Source organism: Ambystoma mexicanum, chromosome 7q (assembly GCF_040938575.1).
Source record: "Ambystoma mexicanum isolate Mex_15411 chromosome 7q, UKY_AmexF1_1, whole genome shotgun sequence".
NCBI classification, from domain to species: Eukaryota; Metazoa; Chordata; class Amphibia; order Caudata; family Ambystomatidae; genus Ambystoma; species Ambystoma mexicanum.
In genome coordinates, this window is record NC_090941.1 from 594,353,197 (window position 1) to 594,379,732 (window position 26,536).

The following is a 26,536-nucleotide window of genomic DNA, read 5'->3' on the forward strand; positions in this document are numbered from 1 at the left end:
CTCCTAAATACAGTCACATGATGTCAAAAGGAAACAAACTGTGTTGCTACATACTAAATACTTCTGGATGGTTGCCTGTCAAATTCAGACATAGAAAAAATAAAGTTTGTTAATGATTTGATGTGTGCACTATACTAGTGTGCACCATATCCACACTTGAGGTTAAGTGGGCAGACAACATGCTCATACAGCTATTGCCTTATCGGCTGAAACTGAAATTAGCACCTCGACTATACTAGTAAAGGTAAAGCAGCATTACTTAAAAGTACTGGTAAAGTCAATTAAAAATTATAACTGCACTGGTTCGTCGTGTGGCTACTGGTAACTAGAAAGTATAGCACCCTGCTGAGACATGCTGGTACTGTAACACTAAAGGCATATCAGCAAAAACCCTGAGGATGTATGCCAGCATTCTCCGATTAGATCAATAGTTGCCATAGTGAGAAAGTCAGGTACTGGCAATCAAAACCATAGCTGTCTGGGTGAGAAGTAGCTGCACTCTCCCATGTAGCAGCCCTGTTGGATGCGATGCACAGCACAGTCCCATTCAGTATATGGTAGTCGAAGAAAAAAAGTAGTACTTTTTCATTGTGTAGCAGCCCTGCAAGGAAGTCCAATACTATGCTATTAGCAAATGACAGACCTGTGTAAAGTGTTTCTAAGAACTGCATTTTACCCATTTAAATTTGCCATACACTTTCACTGAGAGCTATATAAAAGAATTAACTAAACTACATTCCAAATAAAAGTATAGCAGCTTTGTTGAGAAGAGCGAGTACTGGACCAGTGCAAGTATTGCATCTCTGCTCATAAGCAGAAGGCCAAGTCTGTTCAGCTGGAATTTGATCATACGATTTGCAATGCACACACATTCATGCAGCAGGCGCTTTAACCCAACAAGCTGCATCACCAGTGCTGGGACCAGAGTGCCGCAGGTTAATCCATGCTATTTGCTGTTGGCCTATTAACCATCTCACCAACATTTCACAACAGGAATTGAAGAGAAGGGGGCACCATAAACGATGTTAGATTGTGCGCACTATTGCTAGGAATCCTCAAAAGCAATGTAACCTGGTGCTTCAGAAGGTAAGACAGTGTTCAGGCACTGTGGGCCTCATTCCGAGATTGCCGGTATCCTGGCAGTAGAGCCGACAGGATACCGGCAACTGGATATACGGTTTGCTCAGCACTCAGTTCGGCGGCATTGCCGCTAGATTCCGAGTGGTGGAATGACGGTGTAAATCCCCATTCATGAAGTCCCATGGGACTCCATGAGGGGATGTGCCGTCACTACCGGCACTGGCAATGCAGGTGCCAGTAATGACAGGTATTTTTGTTGCCAGGGCACCTGGCTTACCTCCAGCTTTTGTGACCCAGCTGCCCTACCGGCAAACCCATAGTCCGGAGGTCCTGTAAAGTGTCAGAATCCGCGAATACCGGCAATCTTTTACCAGACCGCCCAATATGGAATGAGGTCCAATGTCCATTCAATCCTTAGGCTGCCTGCTGAGAATGCCACCAAGTAGAGATGCAATGCCATTTACTTTTCCATTAAAAAATGTAAGGGGACACTTAGAAGGGCTGGTAGAGTATGATTAAAAGGGCAGGGGACCTGAAGAGAGCTCAAACTGCTACAGTTATTGTATCACAGCTGTTGTGAGAATTGCCTTACAGCTCTCTGAAGCACGTGTGAGGACGCACTGACATAATATTTAACTCAGCTAAACAAATTTTCTTCTAAATCATGTTCAAAAGTGGAAGCCTTATTTGGTTCTGATGCATGTTGAACTATGTTAAAAACACTGTGCTGCAATAGGCACATTAACCCACCAACCTGCCAGTCCACAGTCTGAACGCGGAAGCTGCATGTTAAACATACTTCTCTCCCAGAAGTGCTTTAAAAGTCACCTATATTTTCTAAGAGGGCGATTCCCCTGAAGTGGCCCTAGTACTGAAGCAGTATCAGTCATAACTCAGGTAATGTGTGACTGATTGCACCCCAACCAGCAAGGCTCTACAGACTATGCCATATGGAAAATAGAAGATCCATGTACCGACCAGTGTCGTTGAAGGTCTCGTAGGTTTGGGGAAGTGTCAGTTCATTTGAGGCATGAGGAGGTAAGGGAAAGTGAAATATTAGCATCACTGCGGGGTCACTTTCTGTGCCTCAATGAGAGCTGCTCACACTTTCCACTAGTGTGCCACATAGGGTCTCACGATAAAAAGCGGCAAAATGCGGATAATGAGGCTGAGCATGCAGTTATTGGACTCTGTGCTGAGACTACTGAAAGGTGCCAGCACTGTCCTCTTAAAAGTAAAGCATTTTTTCAAGGACATGTAGGTACTATCCCACTAAAATAAGTATGCGAGTATTGGTGTAAAATGTGTTTGCCATCCATTTTAAAGTTTAGCAACCTGTTTGAGAATAGCTGGAGCTGCCCCCTAAATCTGGAGCAGATTTAATGAGAAACTATGGCACTGTTAAAGGAAATATATGGAAATGTTGGCAGTGACACTGTAGTTCTAAAGTATAATTTCCATGCTCAGAACTCCAAGTACCATAGCATTTAGAGTTTATGGCAGTTCCAATGGCATATTGACTAGCACTGTGTCATGAAAATCATAGCAGCCTTCAGGAGAAGGGCTTGTGCTGTACCATTAAATGAAAATGTTTAGCAGCCCTGCTGAATAGTGTCTCTGTCAGTGTGTCTCCCTGGGCATTATACTATAAGCAACCAATGTCGTCACACTATCCAGAACAATTGCCTGGTCCCACACACCCACATACAAACGCACACCTAAAAGTGTAGCCACAACATACACATGTTCATACTGAACACACATACCAGTGCTAAAAAATATAGATTGTGTGATTAATGGCTACATGTGAGCATGTAAAGTATAATTAATACAACCATGCGTGTTCACCCTATTGCAAGCCCCAGTCCATGTGCCTCTCCTTCAAAAAGCACTGATAGAGCCTCCAGTATAGCGGCAAATGTTGTTACCATTTCTGGCAATCAGTACGGCGGCATTGCCACCGGATTCCAAGTTCCAGAATAGCAGTGTAAATACCCAGTCATCCATAGGACTCCATGAGGGGATTACCCAGGTAACCCAGGTGCCCCACTACAAACCCATAGTCGGGCGGTCCGGTAATGTGCCGGTATCCACGAATATCAGCACTCCGAGTTACTCGAGTTACCCAGTCTGCCCCAGTGATTACAGAGGAGTCCAGAGTCCAGAGGAGCTGCAGCGACGCCTGTGACAGCTTTGCTGAATAATAGTGAAATTTGTGACTGCCCATACAGGATTATACGCTCTGTCACAGATACAGCCATTGCTTTCACAGTGTTTCCAAGATGCCGTGATTGTGCCTTTAAGAAACACATAACTCCACCTTTATAAGGCGTGTGAATGCGCGGAGCGCCACGTGGAGTTATGCTCTGAGTTACCCAGTCTGCCCCGTCCGCCACGAGTCGCCGAGGATGACGCTTGCAAGTTCAAAAGGTTTCACCAACTCGAATTCTGGACCCCTAATGCAGCGAATGATCCTCCAACACCAGAGTTTGTTAAATCTCTGGTCTGCGTTGAAATCATACAACGGAACCACTAAGGTAAGAGACTTGCCTGTTTCAATCGTGCCCGCCAATGATTGTAATATGAGTCAGGTCACCATGAACATACAGGACACTGAAGATTCTCGTACGTTAGAGGAGACAGTGTATGAGACTTCCTCATTAGGTCCCACCCAACCGACAATAACCAGGCGTGACTAAAAGAAAATCCCCTGCAATCAATCTAAACACTCTGTTAACTCTTGAGGGACTGGCCACTGTACCAGCTATTGACAGTGATTCCAAACAGACTCCGATAACCAGTGGCAACGAGGGGACGTCTGCAACATTCCTCACACCATTCGATGTAACGGACAGTGAACTGATGGAAATAATTATGCCTGTTAAACAAATAGAAGATCACAACAAAGCTATTTGTCAATAATCTGTGTATGTTGTGTATCGCAGCACAGGAAATAGCGAGAATTCCTTACATAGTGCATCAATAATTGAATGCTTGGAGCCAGACACTGATATTACCAGCATTACTGAAAATATCCTGCAGAGACAAATGTGTCTGATACAACAAATGGCAAAGGAGCTTGTTGCTCGCCACCCAACGATGAAACATTTATTAATTGTTCCCCAAACAGTGATGCAGACTTGATTGCAGCTTCATCTGTCGAACCATCGTGTTCAAGTCGAAACACATCAAGTTTGTCCTTGCTTAATAACCATGCGCATATCAATGGAGCCGCAAATTATGATCTAGCAGCTAGAGACGCAAGCATTTCTGAGAGACTAAAAGAGGACTACCAGTTGGTTAAAGAAAAACTAATTGCAAGCTTTTCTAATCCTCGAAAGCAGTCTGATCCTCAAGTAAAAATTCCACCCGAGCCGAAAACCTCAAGTAATTGTATTCCTAATAATATAACACCTCAAGTACTCACCCTTTTGGTAATACCAAAACCTCCCATAAACCGGTACGTAGCCCTCAAAGGTCGAAAAAATGATTTTCCTTCCTTGCGAAAAAGCATAACTGGGGAAAACACCCAAGCAAGCACTTTTGAGCAACCAATTGAGTCTGGAACAAAGTCAAACATATCTACTGCTGCGGCCATACAAATTCACAACAATGTACTGGAAGCCACCTCCTTGGCTCTAATCCCTTTTGTAAAGCTGTATGAGTCTTTGAATGACTCTATAAAAGACCAAGCAACCATCTTTCAAAATATGGCAAATAAACTACAACAGATAGATTCCTTCAATGGATTCCTACATTCCAAATTGGAACGAGAGACGGAGTTAACCACACACTGGCAATACCGCCTAGGTGACCTTGCAGCAAAGGACCAATTGACCAAAGACAAACTAATTGAAGGGTTCTTAGACGTTCTCAAATGGTTGAGACACTACGATCACAGAAAACATGCATTTTCACCAGGGAATGACCAAAGAATCGCAAAGACCACCCAACGTGAAAAACCAACCTTGCCTGTGTGTTCTATCAAAGACACTGATGTTTGCCACACTCCCACATACCAAACCCCTTCAAGACAAGATACTGTGGCTAACGAGATTGTAGAGGAGCCCCCTCAAATCTTCATTGAAGACGATTCATTGAAGGTGGCCAAAGAGAATGAAATTCAACCATACAAAGCAGTGACCCCAAATACACAGAAGTCAAATGGTCAAGAAGCAATAATGAGTTTGCAAAAAGCAGGGAAAAAAACACAACCAAATGCTCCAATACCAACAGTGGAAAATATATCGTTCACTTTCGGTATCTTCTCGAGTAAAAAAGCCAAATGAATAGAAATAAAGGAGAAAAAGGACAAAACAGGAGTTCTCAAAAAGAACGACAATCTTGCAAAAAGACAACAGAAGAACCCAGCAAAAAGATTATGCTCAAATTCCAGAAAGTTTATACGAAATTTTACAACTCCCACAAAACCTGGTTTATTTATCCGGCCTGTAGAATTTTTCTTTATAGTAAATCAAGCTATTAATAAACAAACTGACTCCAAGGAAGAGGCCTGCAAAAGTAAAGTACCATTAGTCCGAAAACAACAGCGTGGTGCCTCAGATGACGAAGAGACCCATTATACCACAGCCTCAATCGACCTATGTGATCTATCTACTTATTTGTTTGAAGAAAGTGAATTGAGCAAGTCTGTTTCCAATGGCTTTTTCAACCAACCTGTAGAAACAAATAGCATACAAGACATCCAAAAAGAGCATAAACTTGAGTTAATTTCCAAGCAAAAGAAGTTCGGTCAAAACAGCATGAGCGATACCAACGCTGTGACTGGGGTGCCTTCACAAACTACGAGATCTAAACTCCATCCAAAACAACCTCAGAGTAAGAAAAACAGATTTCTGAATGTCAATAATAAAGAGCAAAGGAACACAAAGGAAAGCAGTAGGGAAAGCAATTGCAAACTGTGTATGCAGAACATTCAGTTCAATTAGACAGAATTAAATCTAAACCGTAGTAACATCTTGAACTTATTTAAATGCATTCCCGTTCTATGGACTATAGAATCTGACGACATCCAAATTGTGGAATATGCAACCGAGAGACGAACTGAGCAAGTGCTCCTGCACATAAAAGCTTCATCAGTGAGGAAAACGCTACTCGAAGCAAAAGACTACCTACTCTTTCATGGATATGAGTTATCACTCTATCCCTCCAATAATAACAAAAAGGAACCAAATTGTTTAGATTCAAGAGAAGACATAAGATCGAATTAACAAAAACGAAAAGACTTAAGGAAGATGATGTCCCATTGGCTTTCAGACATGAACAAACAAAAGTCTAGAAATGATAGAAGAACTACGACTGAGAACCAAGTAACCCATTATAAAAATTAGCAAAGAAGTGAGGACCAAGAAGAGCTATATGGACTAATCTCTTGGAACACGAGAGAATTCCAACACCTCTATAACGAATGGTCAGAAAATCTGGATAACAATTTGGCCATCTGTTTACAAGAAACTTGGTTGAGGGAGACCCCCATTAGAGATTGCCATGCAACATACCTAAATCCTGCTGGTAAAAATGATTTGGGTCGCCCATTTTCTGGATTACTGACCATGATGAAGCTAAATAACGGGTGGACAGTTTGAGAGACTTTAAATACAATCTCTTCACTCAAGGATTAAACATCGAAACATCTTTGGAGGTAAATTCTGCAGGAAACTGCTTACGATTTGGTAACAAACAAATTCATGACTTACGATTACAACTGACCTCGAATCAACTAAATCCAGAGGTCAACTATGCACCCTTATTGATGCAATTTACGACACATACCTCTAACTCAAAAGCAGTTGGACATACACATAAACATCTCTTTTGTCAAACAATTAAAACTGTAAAGCTTATCATTCACAAAGATCTATGTGAAATAAAAAAAAGAAGAAACTATCCATAGATAAAGTTACACAAGCTCTAAAAATAACGCTGACAACCATGTCGAAATTGGCAAAAGTCACACGACATAATTTGTGACCAAGAAAGGGGAGAACTTATATTGAACCTAATAATAATACAGGATTCTAACAAATATGGACGATCTTGAACAAAGGACATACTAAATGTGAACAAACAATTGCAAACCAGATTTCAGCAGCGGACTGGGAAAGGCATTTCACCAAGGTTTATGAGAAATCGAAAACTGTTTGCCCTCCGTGCACGATGGACAATGCTGAATCATGGAATGTCCTAGAGTCGGCCTTCGACACACGTGTAATGATAGAACATCTAAAAAACTCACGGGCATCTGGACCTGATGGAGTAACCAACTTGATGTTAAAAAAGAACAAGGAAAGTTGGGCGGTCTTCATGGAGGCCCTATTCAAACAAATTGGCTCACTAAAGACCCTCCCTGAATCATGGTGTAAAGCAGTAGTTGTTCCAATCTTTAAAAAGGGTAATGGGGCAGATCCTTCGAACTATCACCCGATTGCCCTTTTGGACACCATGGGGAAAACTTTTTCTTTGTTCCTGCAGCAAAAACGTTCAAAGTGGGCAGACAAAATAGGAATGAGTGATAGTCGCCAAACAGGGTTCACCAAGGGAGTAGGGATAGAGGTTAACCTTTTCATCTTAAACCTGCTCAAGCTAGAGGCTATCAAAAGAAAAACAAAACTCTATCTAGCTTTTGTCGATATGAGACAAGCTTTTGATAGCATCAATCGTGATCTCCTGTGGACTAAACTTGCAAAATGGAAATGCCCCCAAGATCTTTTAGTGCCGGTGAAAGCTCTACATACTGATACATCAATTCAAATTCGTACAGAAAAAAGAGGCACACTATCCCAAGAGATAAAAACATGTAAAGGCGTAAAGCAAAGCTGCCCGTTGTCTGCCATATTGTTCAAGCTATTCATCTCCGATATTCCTGCAGCCTTGAGTGAGGTGAGATGCTTTCCCCCAAAAATAAACCATCAACCAATAAGCTGTATAACATACGGCAATGATTTAGTCCTACTGGATTGTACTCAGATAGGTCTTCAGTGGTTACTAAATAAGCTAAATGACTATATAGTCGAAAACGACCTTGAAATGAACCCAGCGAAAACTAAAATCATGAATTTAGGTAAAAAGAACAGAAAAAAAAAACAACTCCTTTAAGTGGCATGTTGTGGGAGAACAGATCTATGCGATCACTTCCATAAGATACTTGGGGGTAGTATTTAACTCTTTAATATGTGAAACACCCTGGCAACAAAATCTCTGTGATAGAATGGCAACCTTTGCTGTTCAAGGCGCAAAACTGCATACTGATTATGGGAAATTTTCAATGTGCCCCATTCTAACCTTCTACCAACAAAAAGTTCTTTCTGCAATAACTTTTGGTGCAGAGGCGCGATGGAATCTTGATGCAAACATTTGGTCAGTTTTAGAGGGAACTTTCTGCCGTAAAGCACTAAGACTACCACAATACATATCCATGACAACGCTGCGGTACGAACTTGCATTAAACCCTATGTACTGTTGGTTCTTGTGGAAGGCCTTGACAACAATGAGAAAAATGCTCATGGATAGTCCTGCTCCTGCATACAGAGTGTTTGTAAGTAATGAGGAGACCTCTCAATCAAGTCTATTAAAGGATTGGAAATTAAAACTAGACATGGTATTGGAAGCAGCAGACATAAACAAAGAGACACTGTTCATGAGACTACAAACAGCCAAAAAAAAGTTGGAACAATGGTTTTGGATCAACAACCTTGAAAAAAGAAAACAGCTCAAATCTTCACCAAATTTCGGTGCGGGAGAAAACTGTTTGAATGTCCATCCAAAGTATCTGATGAAATGTCCCACAAGACATCATCGTGACCAGTTTCTACAGTTAAGAATAAACGCTTTAAAGACCAAGGAAATGATGTGGTTAAGACATGACAAAGGAACCAAAGACAATATCTGTCGATACTGCCACCAAAAAATAGAATCAATTAATCAGTTAATCGAATGCGTCGCAACTGAAGATGTGAGAGCAAAGACTCTGGGCGAATTTGCTCCTTTGAACAATAACATGGAAGAGTCCATATCCGGGAACAACATTAAACTTTCATGTGCAGTTTTTGCATATATGGACAAAATCCTTGAAAACCCAGTTTAACTGGTCAAGAGAATGAATAATTATTATGAACGAGAAATAATTAGTAGGAACAGTCCTCTGGGAAATGTAACAAAAGTTTGTAAAAACTATAAATTACAATAAAAAAAAAAAAAGATATATCAGCACTTTAAAAAAAAAATAGATATATCAGCACTTTTTTACCGGACCGCCCAACTTGCAATGAAGCCCAATGTCTTTACTTTCATGACAGTAAATGAAAACTTAGATCTGTTAGATGAAATGTATTAAAAACGGTTGTTTCTTGGACACTGCCTAACTCTGCCTCAAAATGTGTAACCTTGGAGCATGCAGATGTTTAACGAAAAATCACTTCCAAGACATGACTGGCATTCTCTCTTCTTCTGAACTCTTTGGATTAGATCTGTGGATGCAGCAGCACCCCAGCACCGTTATTTCCAGCTCCACTGTACCGCATCACAGTAAACATAGGTACATCATGCACACGTTTATTTAAAGTGCTTGTAGGTAAGGTAGGACAATGGGACCACGCCATTTTATATGGACCACAGTAAAGGTATGGGTTTAAGTACCTAAAATCCCTGGGAAAGAGCAGCCAGTCCACAACTTTACTATTTTAGTCTCCGTTTATTATGGAAAACAACATCAAGAACTTATTCTTGGGGCTTCCCAAGGGATTGAGCTGAAATTTAAAAGTGGCAAGGTGGATCAATGGGACTCAAACACTATATCATGTATATAAATAAGCACATGGTTGCTGTACATTTAAATCATACCTGAAGTGACAGTTTCAGTCCAGGCTTCTTGATGAAGTGAATGGATAAAAGTCCCAGTTGAGCCACTGTATGGCTGATCTAAATATGTAGGGAGAAAATAAAATAATCTTTGCTAAGCCACAGCATTCATGTATCCTTGGCTTTGCTCATGTCATGCCGTCCTGGGAAAAAAGGGCAATTAGCCTCACTTGCCTATGCCACCTGTAGGAAGAGCTAGCCTGACTCTTCCTTTTTGCAAATTTTTATCTCGCCTCAGGATTTTAGCTATGCACTATCAGGCTTAGTACTGTACCTTTCATTCACAATGCTCATTTACTTCTAGAAGCAGGAAAAAGACAGGCTCTAGACACAATCAGAAACACAAAACACTTTTTCCTCGAATATGCACTTTATATATTCAGGCCCTGATTCTTGGATTATTTGCGCCGAAAAAAACGGGATTTGTGCTCCATTCTGCCCGCAAATCCATGTTTAACAAATGGGGATTTGCGGGCAGAATGGCACACAAATCCTGTTTATTTTGGCTCAAATGATCCATGAATTATGGCCTCAATCTCATCCGCAAGAAACAGACAACTCAATTAATAAAAATACAATAAAACATTTATCATTAGGCACATGTGCAAAAACACATTTTACTTTGGCATGGTATGGAATATGTGTTTTTCTTTCTTAGCTTCAAATACCCTCCCTAATTATCATTTGTTATGAAAGCAATATAACAGCATTAGGATTTCAGTTCTTTGTTATTCTGCACTAAAGGGACCAATGGTATCACTACATATTATCCCCACCAAAAATATCACCATATATATGGTCGACTGGAATGGCCATAGGCAATATTTTTGTGGGGGATCATTTTGGTGGTTTGTGGGAGCTGGGATGTGTCAATGCCAGTTCAAAGCCTTAATATTTTTGTATGGTGATATTTTTGCAGGGATATTAACACATGGAACCGGGACAAACTCCCATTCAACGTTTTTGAATTTAGTTTACTTCATTAATCTTTTGGTACCTTAAAGATTAAGGAAGTGATGCCCTTCATGTCCAAACTGAAACCCTGCCAATTAGCCTGTAGGTGGGGTTCTAATTAATTGTTGACCTATTCATACTCACCAGCCAAATTACTAATTTTCCTGCAATTAGGCCTGCCTCAATGGCCTCGATTCAGACTCCAACCTCACTGCATAGCTGATAGCCAATTCTACGAACTACTTGCAGAGCTTCAAGCTAGCATCGACAACCGAACAGCTATCAGTCTCGAGCGTGTTCTTGCCAAACCACTGCCCTGTGGTCGAACATTGCCTTCAACAAACTCTATGTGCTGCTTGTGGAGTTCTATGTTTTAGCAAAATGACTCTGACATCAAGGTGTGGATGAGTAACTCCTTTAATCAGTTTCCAAGCATAACATCCTGTTTCTAGAGTCATTATTCATCAGATGGTAAAGTCCAGATCTCATAGACAAGCACTGGCATCCTCTCTCTCAGACTACATCTCTCAACTCCCTCAAGAGAACACCAATCACACACATCCCATCCTCGTCGCCAATGTAGAGTTCTATGTTTTAGCAAAACGACTCTGACATCAAGGTGTGGATGAGTAACTTCTTTAATCAGTTTCCAAGCATAACATCCTGTTTCTAGAGTCATTATTCATCAGATGGTAAAGTCCAGATCTCATAGACAAGCACTGGCATCCTCTCTCTCAGACTACATCTCTCAACTCCCGCAAGAGAACACCAATCACACATAAACATTCTAACCAGTAACATTCCATTGTCAATCATGACACTCACTCCAGATTCCATTAGGAAGTAGGATAAAACCGGATCCTTACACTGCTCTTTGCTAGCTTCCAAAAAAAGCAAGCAGCCACTCCATCCAGCAGCCCAGAAACTCAGCCTTTCGAAGTCCCCCAAGTTCGAGGCCGAGAGTGAACCCTTCCCCCTTTCTCTCTTCTCTATTTGAAACCCTTCATTCATCTCTGCCTCCTCTATATGTTTTTGTACTTTTTTCCCCGGCCTTTTTCATGATGTCACCTCTGACCATGTCACATGGCAGAACTTTCCAGCACCCATCTCGCTACCTTTGCGAGATATGAGCAGTGTTCTGCTTAGCACAATCTCCTATAAATGTTGCACTTTTTACTTCCACCCTTCTCCTACCTTCCCTCCTGTTTTGCGCAAAGGACCATCTTGCTTCTGTTACATTACTCTGCGCAAATGAATCTTTCCTTCACATTCAACTTTTAATTCTTCTTTTTTCCTGAACCTGAGCATGTTCATGAGCCTACGGCTACCTGCATTTTTATGGCCTAATCAAATTTAACCAACTCTATTTACCCACCAATTCTAAGTGTTAGTATCAAATGCTAAAACACACAATGGGCCTCATTGCAAATCGCCCGGTATGGAAACAACGGTGGCGGTAAACCCGCCGCCACCGTTGTTTCCATGCTGGGCGATCACAACTCCTGCAGGCAGGAGGTGATGTTCCCGCCAGGTCTGACCTAGCGGGTTTAACACCGCCCGCCTGCAGACGGACGAGGAAACACCGGCAGCATTACGAGATGCTGCCGGTGTTTCCATGATCCCCATTCCCATTGAGTCCAATAGGACTCAATGGGAATGGGGATTAACACCATTCCGCCTCCGTGATTCCCGGAAACCCGGGGTTGTAATGACCTGGTAATTCCGGGAAACACGGAGGCAGAATGGTAATACGAGTCCGGCGGTAACCAGGCAGTTTTACCGCCTCGGTTACCGCCGGACTCGTAATGAGGCCCAATGAAATGACTGCACAAATTATTCAGCTCATGAATTCTCTAACATTTACCCCCTTTTCAGTAGAGGACACCTCAGAACCATTAACCTCCATGGCTAGAAATCATGTACCCCTTTCACATGTATTTTCTTCCTTTCCATAGCTATTAATCTTTCCCAATCATTATGTAACTTTATCATAAGCGCCACTAACCATATTATGTTGGCAACTATAGACACACCTACAATTATTAATCCCTTTTCTGTCCACTGCAATGCCCTCCATGCATCTATATATCTGCCGGCCAAACTCATGCCACTCACAGTTATATTACCTTTTGCATATTCAACTTGATTGTACGTGCTTTCTTATGTTTTAGGAGATACTCTATTTTAAGATCCATAGGAAATGTGTTTCTTTGGAATAACTCAACGTTTTCTACTTTTCCTTCCCATAAATCACCAACTAAATGCTTGAAACAATGTTAAACATCCAACTGTTACCACAGTATCCTTAGGTACTGTTATAAAGAACACACTGTGCTGCAATGGCCTGACAACAAATGATTCATGACTCAGGTGTGTGACTGTATAATTCACTGCACAGGTACCGACCAACCACCTGTGCTTAGCTTAATGCATTTGGCATGTGCCAACTCTGCTGGTTTTGGATTACTTATTGATGCCACATATCCTTCTTTAACACTCTGATCTGCCTGCAACCCACTTAGTGTGTTTGCTGCATCAGGTATGATTGGTTTCCCTGGGCATGTGTAATTTTGTTCCTTGAATTTTACGCAGGTATCTAATTTTGGAATGAGGTACAAAGCCATCTGGAAATTACTGCATAAATTTGGTTAGTTAAATTTACATTGCATTAAAATAATTCATTGCATCTTTCAATATTCCATCCTGCTTGACCATTACATTTATACTATCCTCTAATAGCATTGACTGATCATTTAGGGTTACAATTGTTTGATTCATATACTGAACCGATTCCTTTTGTTCCACTCTAACCTTGTCAAGTCTGTGGCGCATCATCTTTAAATCTTGGTCTAACTCCCGGGCCTTTTCATCTAATGTGTTCCCTGACACCACATTTGCTGTTGACACAGTTGTCATCACAATAGACCAGATTATTTTGACCACCATTGCTGCTATCAGAATACCTGCCATTCAACGTTCCCTTTTCTTTTTAAGTGCTTGATGTACTTATGAATGTCTTCTTCAGCTGTGCTATCTCTTTTACTGCTCTTTGACCTCCGTTGAATCCACTGTTTCACTTGAGTCTATTGAACCTCTGTAAAATTCAAACTTATTTCTGAAATTAAATTCCGGATGTATACTAGTATACATATTTTGATTCAATAGACATCTATTACTTAATATGAATTTGGAGGCATCCTCCTTGACAATGCCTAATGCTGACCCCGGCTCCATTAGAACTCGTCCATATGATGATGTGGCCTGGGTCCATGTAACTAGGCCTTTTATAACTAAAACATTTTAAACAGTTCAAGAAAATTATTGGCCCTCTTCCTCCTTTCATGTAGCATGGACTGCCATCTTGTCACCTGGTTTTCTCATCTGTGTCTGCCAGCCTTTCTCTGCCTTATGGAATCATCATTTTCTTGTCCTGGCCCCTCCATCGTGGGCATCAAGTTGCTGCAAACTGTTTTGGAGGTAAACAAGTTAATAATTTTGATAACACAGGAGACAGGCCTACAGGTTAATTGACAAGCACCAATAATTATATCCAATGTTTTTCCTTTTTTATTTATTAGTATTATGTCAACCCTTCATTCATTCCCCTCCATGTACACTAAACACGCCTATTACCTGTTACGAGGAATCCTTGTTCTTCTCAATATTGTGTCCTGCCCATTGTGTACCATTGGGAACCAATTTACTCACCTAGACCATGGTACATCCCTATTTCTTATGTAACTAGTACGCCTTTTAGTCCTTGTTGGTTTCTCCTGGATGCTCCATTCTTTTTATTTCATATTTTGTGAGGAATGGCCAGATAACCTTCCTTCATAAGTATTCTGTACACCATAGCACAATTGTGTCCACAATTTTAAATGGGCCATAACAGGACACCATGAACTTACAATTCTTGCTTTTTCCTTTCACAAAATTTAATTTATATACCTTGTCACCTATCTTATATTGTCTGATAGATGACTTTTTGTCATAGTATTACTTGGCACTGTCAGCCGCTCTTTCTAGATTTATCTGCACAAATGTGAATGTGTGTTGCAAATGCTTCCTCAACTCTTCTAGATATTCATAAATTGTTGATGCTTTCACTTGCTCATTTGTCCTGTACAATACATGTTGGGGAAATACTATTTCCTCTCTGTGACTCGTGTGGGCTGAGATTTGTTGATTTTGATGCTGTTGCTCCAATCGCCATGAGCACTAAAGGGAGTCATAAATCCCAAGTAGACCCTGACTCAGCCATAAACTTTTTCAGTATATTGATTATTGATCTGTAGCATCTTTTCACTCCACCAATGGAGGATAGCCGATATGAAACATGTAACTTCCTATTCACCCCTAACATTTGCCACATCTTGGTCATCATGTCACTGGTAAAATGACTTCCAAGGACTAATTCTCTTCTTTGGGACAAGGCAAACCTGGAAAATATGTAATTCAACAATAAGGTGGCCATGGTCTGTGCACTACACTCAGGAGCTGGTATACATTCCAAACATTTTGGCATTAAACATGTACTGCCAGCATGTACTTGTTTCCCTGTGATGATCTTTGGACCAGACCAATAAAATTGATTTGCAAATCTGACCAGGGTATTCTTTCAATCCTCTCTTCATTATAGGTGCTCTATTTGTTGGAGAGGTGGGCTGGAATTGTGCACACACCGAACTGCATATACAACTTCACATCTTGGGACATAAGTGGCCAATAAGAAAATTCCTTTAAGATTTCCGATGTTACCTGTGCACCCCTGTGACCCGCTGTTATTGAATCATTGGCATGATGTAACATCAGCCCGTGAAACAAAACAGAGACCACCCATTGAATATGACCTGAAATGGGTTTTCAGACCAACAGCCTGTCTTGTAACTGCACCCTTCATCATCACCCTCAATCCTGTACGTCCTTGCAGTCCTCTTCTATAGTGGGATTTTTTTCTGAATCTATCATATGATTGTAAAACACACCTACATTGGGTTTTCCTTTTGTGCCAAAATAAAATCCTGATCAGGTGTGTCAAAGCTCCATTGAACAACTGGTTGATTGTCTGTCCCTTGGGATTTGAAACGTGTCACTATATCTACCTGCATGTTATCAAGCATGTGTTCAAAGGGGAACAGTTTTCCCATTACTGCCCCAATTTTGGTCAATTGATTAGCCTTATAATTCCCTTCCTTATCTTCTCACATGGTGTTTTGGAGTGTCTCCTTATTTTCCTTCAGTGAATGTTCATCCCATCTTCCAAAACAAAGTGGTCGGTGGCCTGAATCGGCTTGCCATGCTTAAGGATGTTTTTGCTACAAGCGACCATCCCTCTCAGCTTCCATCCCGGTAGATAGTCCACAAAGCTATTCCGGGGATAGTCAGAGTCAAAGACAATAACTTTTTATTTTTAATTCTTTTCTACTGCTGTGGATATTTCTTTTTATATTGCAGCCAACTCTGCTATCTGACTACTCCTGGGACCTATCCTCATGCTCAAGATGGGATATATTCATATTTGACCCACATATTTCTGATTCCTGACACTAATTCCTTTTCAGGGTCATTACTCAAATGATATCAACACCCATCAAAATATACATTTGGGAGATATCTACCTTTGTTTCATGTAATGCTTTGTGGGATGAATGTTCAAATTCAATCAAATCAGTTTCCAATTCTGTACTGGCTGAGGTTTCTACAAATGCACAATCATGTATTTCTGCAAGCCACTGGGCCACTGGATTTTGTTTTGTTCTGCCCATATCTTACTTCTATGGAGAACCCTTGTAATGCCAATGTCCATGAAGTCATAATTTATTTGGGCTACATTTCCCGATCTGATCCTTTTACTTTGTCGAAATTGTAGACGTTGATGTGCAGCTTCAACAATTACCTGCTCTGCTTTAATAATGGGGCGGAAATGTTGTAATGTCCAAACAATTGTCAACAGTGCTTTTTCACATTAATTAAATTTGATTTCTACTTGTGACAAAGTTTTAGTGGCATATGCAATGGTCCTGTTATTTGAGTCATGCTTTTCATATAAGGCCCCTGAAATGCACAAGTCCATGAATGCTATTTCGATAAAGAAATTCTGATTCTACTTTTGGATAAGCCAAACATGGGGCCGCCAAGTTTAAGTAGCTTAGTCAATGGTTGTGTGATTTGTGCATAATCTTCAATGCATTTTCTATTGTAACTTGTCATCCCTAAAAAGCTTTTCAAACCCTTCAAATGTGTGTTATCCTTCAACTTTTAAATGGATTTTACCTTTTCTTCTGTGGGTTCAATGCCTGGTTATTGACTTCATGTCCCAAGAAATGTACCCTTCTTCTTCCCCATTGTGCCTTCTGCAGTGATACTTTTGCCCCAGCCTTTTTTAATAGGCTGAGTACATATTTTGTTTCACTGAAATGGCTTATTATTTCCTCATTCTTAATCAGTATGTCAGCCACATAAACCACAGTTCCTGTTTTGGCCGCATCCAGACGTGCCTTATTCAGGAAGATTACAAATTCACTCCCACTATTGATATAGCCAAAGGAAACTCTTTCCCGTGACTATTGTTTTTCTTAGAAGGTAAACGGAAACAGGTTTTGTATGTCCTTTGCTAATGGCACACAGCAATACTGAGCTGTCAAATCCAAAGGGGTAAAATCGTTTTACCCTTGTATCTGTGCAAGGTCTTGGTCAATAAATGGAAGTAGCCAAATTGACATTGGGACCTTCCTGTTAAGTTCTCTCAAATCTCCACAGAACTGCTACTGAACATTGGGCTTCAACACACCTAATATTGGTGTATTTGAGGTACTGTTAATAGGTCTAATGGTTCCTCTGGAAGTATCTCTGCCAGCAAATCCAAACAGGCCAAAGGTAGCCTATATTGTCTCAGAAAGACAGGTTCCCTACCATAGCCTTCTGGTAACGTTGCTACATGCAATTAGAATGGCCAAAATCATGTGCATTTCTGGCAAATACAATCCTTGAATTTTAGAAATATTTTCCTCAGCTGGTCCCTCTCTAAATCACTTGTACATGCATCTGCAGCTTGGATTTGTCTTTCTACAATTTTAGAACATTCTGGAAAATCCTCCAAAGGAGGACTGTTTGTGCTTTCCTCTAATTGTGTGGCAGTATCTTTTTTGACAGATGACAGTCCCAAGTATCTTGGCATCTCAACCTTCACCTCAATTTGCTGTTTTTCATCTGTCCCCTTGTCAACCACCAGAAATAAAATGCAACCATCCCGGTGAAGACACATTACACTGACTATATTCTGAATACCCCTTTGGATTTGGAGTCTAAAAACTCATGCAGTTCATCTCATAGCTTTCAGGAATATTCCCAATATTTGTGTTGTTGAAATCTGCAGTGTAGTACGATTTTTGAATTGCCATCCCTAATGGTGTACATTCTTCCAAATAAATCTCCTGACATCCTTTATTATCTACTAGTATCCTGGTGGGATCTCCCCAGCTTCTACCAGTGGTATGTACTCACATTCTAATCTCTGTTGTTTTACGGTTTCATTTATGCACACAAATGGGCCAGATTCCATAATATTGTGTCCCTTTCTGGATTTCAATGATACTCTAAACTGCCTTGTGAATGGATGAATGGTAACATCCCTTTTCACTTGGATCTCAACTGCATATGGCATTATTTTTTAACAATATGCTTGTCTTTTATTCTGAAATTCCTGAGGTGCACCCCACAGTCTGTACCAACCTTTTTAATTCAATAAATCGAGAACCATGCTCATTCTGTTCATGATATCATTCACCTGATAGAATTTGGCCTTAATCCATAACTAATAATATAGAGCAACTTTGCATTAAAATGAGATTGTAAAGTATTCGGTAGTGGATGAATAGCAAGAAATTATTCATCAGACATTTCTAAGCCCCAATTATACGGAATACTTACACAAAGTTGAAGTTCGCGACACCCATAATGAGTTATTTTTATAGCGCCACCTGGAGAAACAGAGTGCCGAAAGGTTATAAACCAAAGAATGTTAGCGAGGATTTAACAATTCAAGTGTCCTGAAATTTTAGGCATGATTCAGAACCTGTAACCTATAACCTGATCTAAGGCGCAGACATAAAAGAAAACATGCCCATTTCTCCCATTCCAGCTTTATCTTACATTTAAACTTTCTATTTTTCCCAATCGCTGGGCTTCTTTTGTCCAAGTAGCCACCAGTACCTTTCCACCAAGCACTGTTGTGTTATAGTTGTGTATGCAGCATTGATCAAGCTGGCGGACTATGCTGACTGGAGTAGACCGATTTAGCACACTCTGAAAGGTGTACATTGTTTTTCAAATACGAAAGATAAGCAACAAGCCCTTGCCTTCATTTTTTTCTGTTCTGAATGCTGTTTGCACAATGACCCCTTAAGCAGCATTGGTACCCAGGAAGACCTCATAGAGTACTTAAGAAACTTGTAACAGGTCATTATGAACTGAATACAAAATACGGCCTGTGAAAAATGGAGCATTAAGGACAGCTAAATCATGCTGTCTCATGAAGTCTCACAAATATTTAAATGCACTTTTTATTGGTGCTTTTTGATTAGACATTTTCTCTGTACTCTAAATAAAACCTGGAACACTTTCCAGCTGCTCAGTTTCTGACGCAGGCGTTTATGAGTTGCTTTGAACCCTGAGTTCAATCTTTGGCAGTAGCTTACTTAACAGATAGGCTCCACACTTTTGCTCAGCTGGCAATTTTCCCTAGTAGTGGATTTAATTAAATCTGTATCTATAGCCCAATAAGCTGAGTCCAAGATAAATATAAAAAATAACTGAACTTAATGGACCTCTTTCTAGAAAACAAACAAAAAAACATGAAATACTTTGGCTGAGATTAGAAAATACCAATCTTTATATCAGTCGAAGCACATTTTGAGTTCAGCATTGTGCATCCTATATAAGTAGCATGTTATTTATATATGCTCGGCTGTCAGAAATAGCTCTTTTCAAGGTGAAAAAATAGAGAAGCAATCTCTGTATTGCATCTGTATTTATTTATTTTTACATTTTTAGACACGCGCACAGCCTTTGTGCATCTAGGTGCTAGTTGCAGACAATGTTGGTACAATTAATAGGCGCATACAGTACTAGTTAAACAAGTGTGTCTTGAGCTTTCTTTCTGAACAGAGGATAGGCGAGTTCGGATGGAAGGGAAAGAGGTTGATTGTTCCAAAGGTTGGCTGATAACACTGGGAAGCTAGATCCCCCAGCTCTTTTGCATCTGAATCTTGACATGACGAGGCAATGGCTGTGGGTGGATCCCAGATTCAATGGCTATTCTATAAAATAAATAGAGGGATTAATGCAGCCATCATTAAAAAAAATCTGACTTGCTGCAGCTCTCCTAAATTATCCGGAACTGTCCAAGGAACAGAGCAAGCAAAATGGATTGCCTACTTTCAATAACTCAATAACATCATTCAACTGGACGGTCGTTTAACTAATTATTCATAGGTTATTGCCATTTACATGTGTATTGCTCAAAGAAACGGTACGTGTTTTCAACACAGCTTTCATTGATCTATCTAAACAAAGCAACAGTAGTGAAACTCTTGTGATAAATGCAAAAGAGCCCTTCTACTGAGAATAAAGCAGGCGAAATAACCTGTTCTCTGACATGACACTCACTCAGGAGGGTCTACTACTCTGAGCTATACCCGGGGACAACCATGTATTTGCATATCAGTCTAGTCCAGTCAACAAGTAGAGGTCAGCAACGACATTCTAGGCAATTCTCCCCTGAACAAGACGCATAAAGAGGAGTCCACGTCTCTCTTATGGTGAATGCCCAGCTGTTTCAATATTCACCAACTGTGTGACAGCCCTCTTTCCAAGTCCAAATAACTTTTGCATGTGGTGCTTGCTTTCTGCTCAGAAGCATATAAAGTCACACGTTAGCTCTCCATGCCATGTCAGAGGATACCTATTAATATGCATACCAGTCTGGTACTTCCCACAAGGAAATACATGGCTCTGGAATTCCTTTCTAAACAAAGGTACCTCCAGAAACCTCAGAGGCACTGAGAAAGAGGGAGGTAAGGGCCTAATTCACCTGATCTTACCTGCACTGACTTTTCAAACCATTCCGCTGGTCAGTGGAGCAGAGAAAACAGAGAATGTGCTACTGGTTTTTAAACATTGAGAAAATAGTCCATAGACGCCCCTCTGCGAGAACGAACATGGCCCAATGACCTGTTCTTTGGGAAGGTACCCATTCGAGAATCTGCAGCCATACTTTAGCTCACTGTACCATTCACAGAAGGGAAATATCCATTTGCATATCAGTCTTTGTCACACACACATGGACAGTCCAGCACCGAAATGCTATGGCAATTCCCTTCAGAACAAGAGTACCATGATCAAACCCATACACGTGTTTCAGCCTTGTTGGGCCTCATCAGTGAGGAGGAACTGTGCCTCTCTGAGCACAGTGAGCAAGGGGTCCACGTCTGGATGACCCTAGGAAACTTAGCGTGACTAAATCTAAGTACCTTAAACAGTGAAAAAATAATCCATAGGCGCCCCTCTGTGAGAACAATCATGGCCCATTTACCTGTTCTTTGGGAAGGTACCCACGCGAGAGTCCGCAGCCACACTTTAGCTCACTGTACCTTTCACAGAAGGGAAATATCTATTTGCATATCAGTCTTTGTCCCACCCACATGGGCAGTCCAGCACTGAAATGCTATGGCAATTCCCCTCTTAACAAGAGTATCAACAGCAACCCCATACACATGTTTCAGCCTTGAATACCTCATATTTTACGCAAACAAGGGCATGATTTAGCCAACTGGTCACTGATGAATAAACATACAAAAGAATCCAAATGCATTTTTTTTAAACAAAGATATGCTAAGGAAGTAACTGTTGAATGCCAATATAATGAAAAGATCATATTTAGCAGTTAAGGTGCAGGTGTTTACATACACCAATCAGACTTAAACTTCCCAATCTGCGAGTCAAGAATTTTGTTTTTAATTAAGCAATACACTGAGATGGGTGGGGGCATTAACAGGTTGGGCAATGCACCAGGGCGAGTATTCGATTGTGCCTAAATGTTATCCCTGAGGCATTACCAGAATCTGTAATGCCCCCGCCGTAGGGGTTTATTTCTATTAGAATCACCACATATGCTAATAGATATTTTTTTTTGCAAGTTGAGAAACTGCACGTTTGCCATTTCTCAACTTCAAAAAAACTACAAAACAAGATGGCCACCATGGACAAGGGAGAAGGGAAAAATGTGATGTCTGAGGAATGCAGACGTTTGGGGTGGTGGTTGAGGGGACGAGTGCGGGGAAGTATGGGGCACACTTACTTGCTATACTGGCAGGGTAGATGTTGGCGGTAAATAACTTATTCTGACCTTCTTGGTTGGCTGGCTGGGAGGCTACCTGGCCCGCACCCCACTGCAGTGCTAATTACATGTTCAGTTGCAATCTGTGTGGAACCCACTACATCTGAAACTGTGAACCAAATCTTTCACAAAATGCTGATGTTAAGTTTATTCATAGTTGCAACCCAGATCACATCCTTCAAATAGCAGAGATACAGAAAGGGTACTCAATCTATTTCGTCCAATTTCGCTGATCAGATATTCCCAAGAGGCCATCTTGTCTGAATGGCAGTGTGTCAGGAATAGTGTATGATTGAATATGCATATGTGTCAGGAGACATGGAAGCAGCGCTGGAGGATGGCAGAGAAAGTAAGGTGGGGGATATCTATTTTCAGAAGAGGGGAGTAATCATAGCAGGAGCAGGTGACGGAGGAAGAGCGAGAGATAAGCGGTTGAGTGACTGGACCCAATTGAGTGGATCATGGCAGGAAACCAGAGATTTCGGTGGTGTCCCACTCATGAGACAGGCATTTGGATGGGGGAAGCTGGGTGGGGCACCACCAGGGTTTACACAATGTCCCCCACAGAAGACAAGGGGGCTGGGGGGATTACAGAGCAGGCCCAAGCAAAGTGTTTCCCTACAGCAACAAAGCTGGACCCAGTAAACTGGGCTTCGGCAAACATGGCCGGTGGAGAAATCACATGGATCCCATCTAACAGCTTATTATGTAAATATCAACTAAGCTCTTGACCCTCAGTTGCCAATGTTATGATATAGTCAGTCTTCATGAAGAAACCATCAGACATGTAGCAATACATATCTCTATGGATTTAGGAAAATGTGTTGTAAATAACTCAGAAGGTGAATTAAATGAGATTGGCCCTCATTACGACCCGGGTGTTAAGGGGTTAACGGTGCCGTAAAAGGTGTCGGCGCCGTTAAACCCTTAATGCCTGATTACGAGGTCCCTTTGCGGCTCCCGACCTTAACGGCTGGTCTGGACCAGCCGTTAAAGTAGGGACCCGCAAAGGGACTTTCGAGGTAATTACGGTACCGCAATTTGCAGTACCGTAATTACCGCCTTCCCCAGTCCTATTGAGCCCTATGGGGCAAAAATGGGAATGGGGAAGGGCCAATGGTAAATGGGGAATTACTGCCCCGCCAACCTTGGAATGGGGTGGTGATTACCCATTTACCATTGGCGGAATCGGTAATTTACCGGCGTTAACCATGGCGCTATTAGCGCCATGGTTAACGCCGGAGTCGTAATGAGGGCCATTGAAACGAGATTAAAACACCTTAAAAGTCTTCATCTCTCCTATATAGGCTGCATAAATATTGTCAAGAAGACAATAGCATTTAAACAGATGAGGGTGCAGCAAGGGATAAAGTTCCTTTTTTTAGAACTGCAGATTTTGGTAACAAATGATTTTGCATAAGATTATTACTGCAAAACGCAATTGAGGAAAGGCATTTGCTGGATAATCAAGGATGCTCATTTTTATTCATCTAATCTGTCAGAAATTCAATCCCTGCATTGCTTGGCAAACACACATCCATGCCAACTGTACATGAGTTTGGCAAGCCCTACTTTTGTTCTAAGAGTGCAAGAGTGACTGTCCTTAATTCATTGTACGCTGCTTGGAGGGATAGTCTCTAACCAGAAAAAACAACACATATTTTGTTAATGGTGAACTCCCGACATTTTCTTCAGACTTCCAATACTGTGGCATACTGATTGGTAAAGCGCTTTAGATAATAAAGTAATTGAGCGGAGTGTGTTTATATCTGTTGCTGAAAGCCTTACCTATGCGATAACCCTGTGTTAATATGTTCAACTCTGTTCACCATTTTAAAACAGAATTGGCTCTAATCTTAACTTTAGTCATGAACCAGTGAACATTGTATATGAAGAAAAAATAACAGATCATCAGAAATCCCAGTTTTATTGGAATTTGAAAGACGCTATATTAGTATCTGCTCACTTCATAGAGGTATGTGGATAAAGGAAATAGATGAGAAAGTTGTTAAAGAGGAATGTGCTATGTCAATTAAAAATATGTGTAGGATTTTCTGGTCTACTAGTCTGAAGCCCAGCCATTTTAATCAGTACCGATTCTATCACACTTCCGAGAAAATGACTAAAGTATTTGCAGGAGCAACATGGTCTTTTTCCAAGAGGTCTGTTACACTGTGGACCTTTATCTCCTATGCCGACGACTTATCGTAGGCTTTGGTATTGGCAATCCATCAAGAACATCATTTCTGAGTTTAGATACACCTTTAAAACTATAAACTAAAATGATCTATCTTGGAATAATTATGGATATTCCAGTTATACACTGGAATAAAAATAAAATGCAGAACTGGAAAGTTAACCTGCTTCCAAGTTGTACTCTCCGGATGTAAAAGGTAGCAGCAAAGCTATCTTTAAGAAAGATATGTTTAATTCAAAAACAGGAAATGCAAGAATCAGTAATGTTTGACATAGACTAATTCAATGAAGAGTTACCTCTTTGGATAGAGATGAATAGTAAGTCCAGCAGTGTTTTCCTTCTCTTCTTCCGCATGCATAAGTGGGCATTTTTCTTGCAAAAGAAATGGAATAAGGTGCAGTTCATAACAAATGAATAATATCTGGGCCCATGACTTTTCTCTATAGTTTGTGTTCAAATGTTGCTTTGATATTAAAGATTTAAAAATATACTGGTCCAAATATGATACTATATAAGGAAGCAAAATCTATCTCAATAAAATTAATTGAATGGCAACAATAAACACATAAAGAGAACCCACTCACTGCAGACGATGAGTGAATAGTGATGTTATACCTCTGATCGACGTGTTTCCATCAAACTAGTGATTTCTTGAGAAAAGAGAGTTATTGAAAAAGCACTTGTTAGGGCGAAATGCTTCAAGTAGAGGACACAAGGCATCTTTCACTCTCCTTCTGCAGTGCACTGGTCCTCTATGCAGAATGTTTGGGAAGACAGCAGCAGAAGCACTCATCCTTCTTGAATTTAGCCTTAATGCCAAGACATAACCCAGCAGCAAGATCTTTTTTTAATCTTTGGATGGCAACAAAACCAAATTATGACATGTGAACCTGTTGACATTTTTGCTTTCCAAAATAGGTAATTTTTGAACGGAGGGGAACAAGAAAAGGTATAGCTAAATTTGATCAAATAAACATAAAAGAAACCTATGAATTATAATAATCCTAAAATTATTGAATAGGCTTTCGGGCACTTAGCCAGAGAGTTGCTGCTCCAATAATTGCTTCCTCCACTCCGGCTGTGACCATAATACACTTTTGAATATTCTCATGATTCCGAAACACAATCACAAAGAGGAAGGCACTCATATTAGGAATGGATGGAAGAAAAAGTTCAAAGCCAAATGGACAGGGCTGGAACAGGGTTTGCTCTAGAGCAATGACATCAGTTGCAAAAGCAATACGGTCCGGAGTGAACGTGCATATGAAGTGAGCCCACACAGATGCATTCAGTGAGCAGTCTGGAAGTACTTGGGACTCCACATCCAGAACAGAGAATTTGCATAGTTTGTGGAAGGCAATGCCTAAAATGGCCATCAAGTTGATAAAGGACTGGAGTTTAGTGCTAGTCTTTTAAAGTGCAGAAGAACTATGGAATTAAGTCATGTCCATGCACAGCTATTATAAATGGAGACACCCAATGGCCTTACAGGAGAGCCTGCAACAACCAGAGTGCAACGATCTGACTCAGTAAAAACATGATCCTGATTTGTAATGTATTCTAGAATTCCTCCAGAAGCATTGTAAGTCAGTGCCAAAATGCTCTTATATTTCAGGAGGACACAACCCTATGAACTGGAACCTATAGGGCTTCTGGACTGCTCTCTGGTGGAAGGGTGGTGGTATCCCGACATGTTTATTTTATTTATTGGGTTGTTTATAATGCGCCTGTACAGTAAATGGTGTTTCAAGGCACCACAAGACAAAAAAGCAGGGGGACAGGGATGAAGAAGTAACAAAAAATGGTCCTACTATCATTTGTGTCATTCGGATCATGCACGTGCAGTAATAAGAAGTGCAGGGATGGGGGAGCCCGGTAGGGCAAGTGCAGGTTTGGGGGGGTGAGTCAGGGGATAATGAAGTGCTGAGGTAGACTGGGCGAGGAGCGCCTGATACACTGTATGACTCAGAAGAATCCAGAGAGCGTCTCAAAATGCAGCAGAGGGGGACATTAGCAGGGGAGGGGGAGAGGAA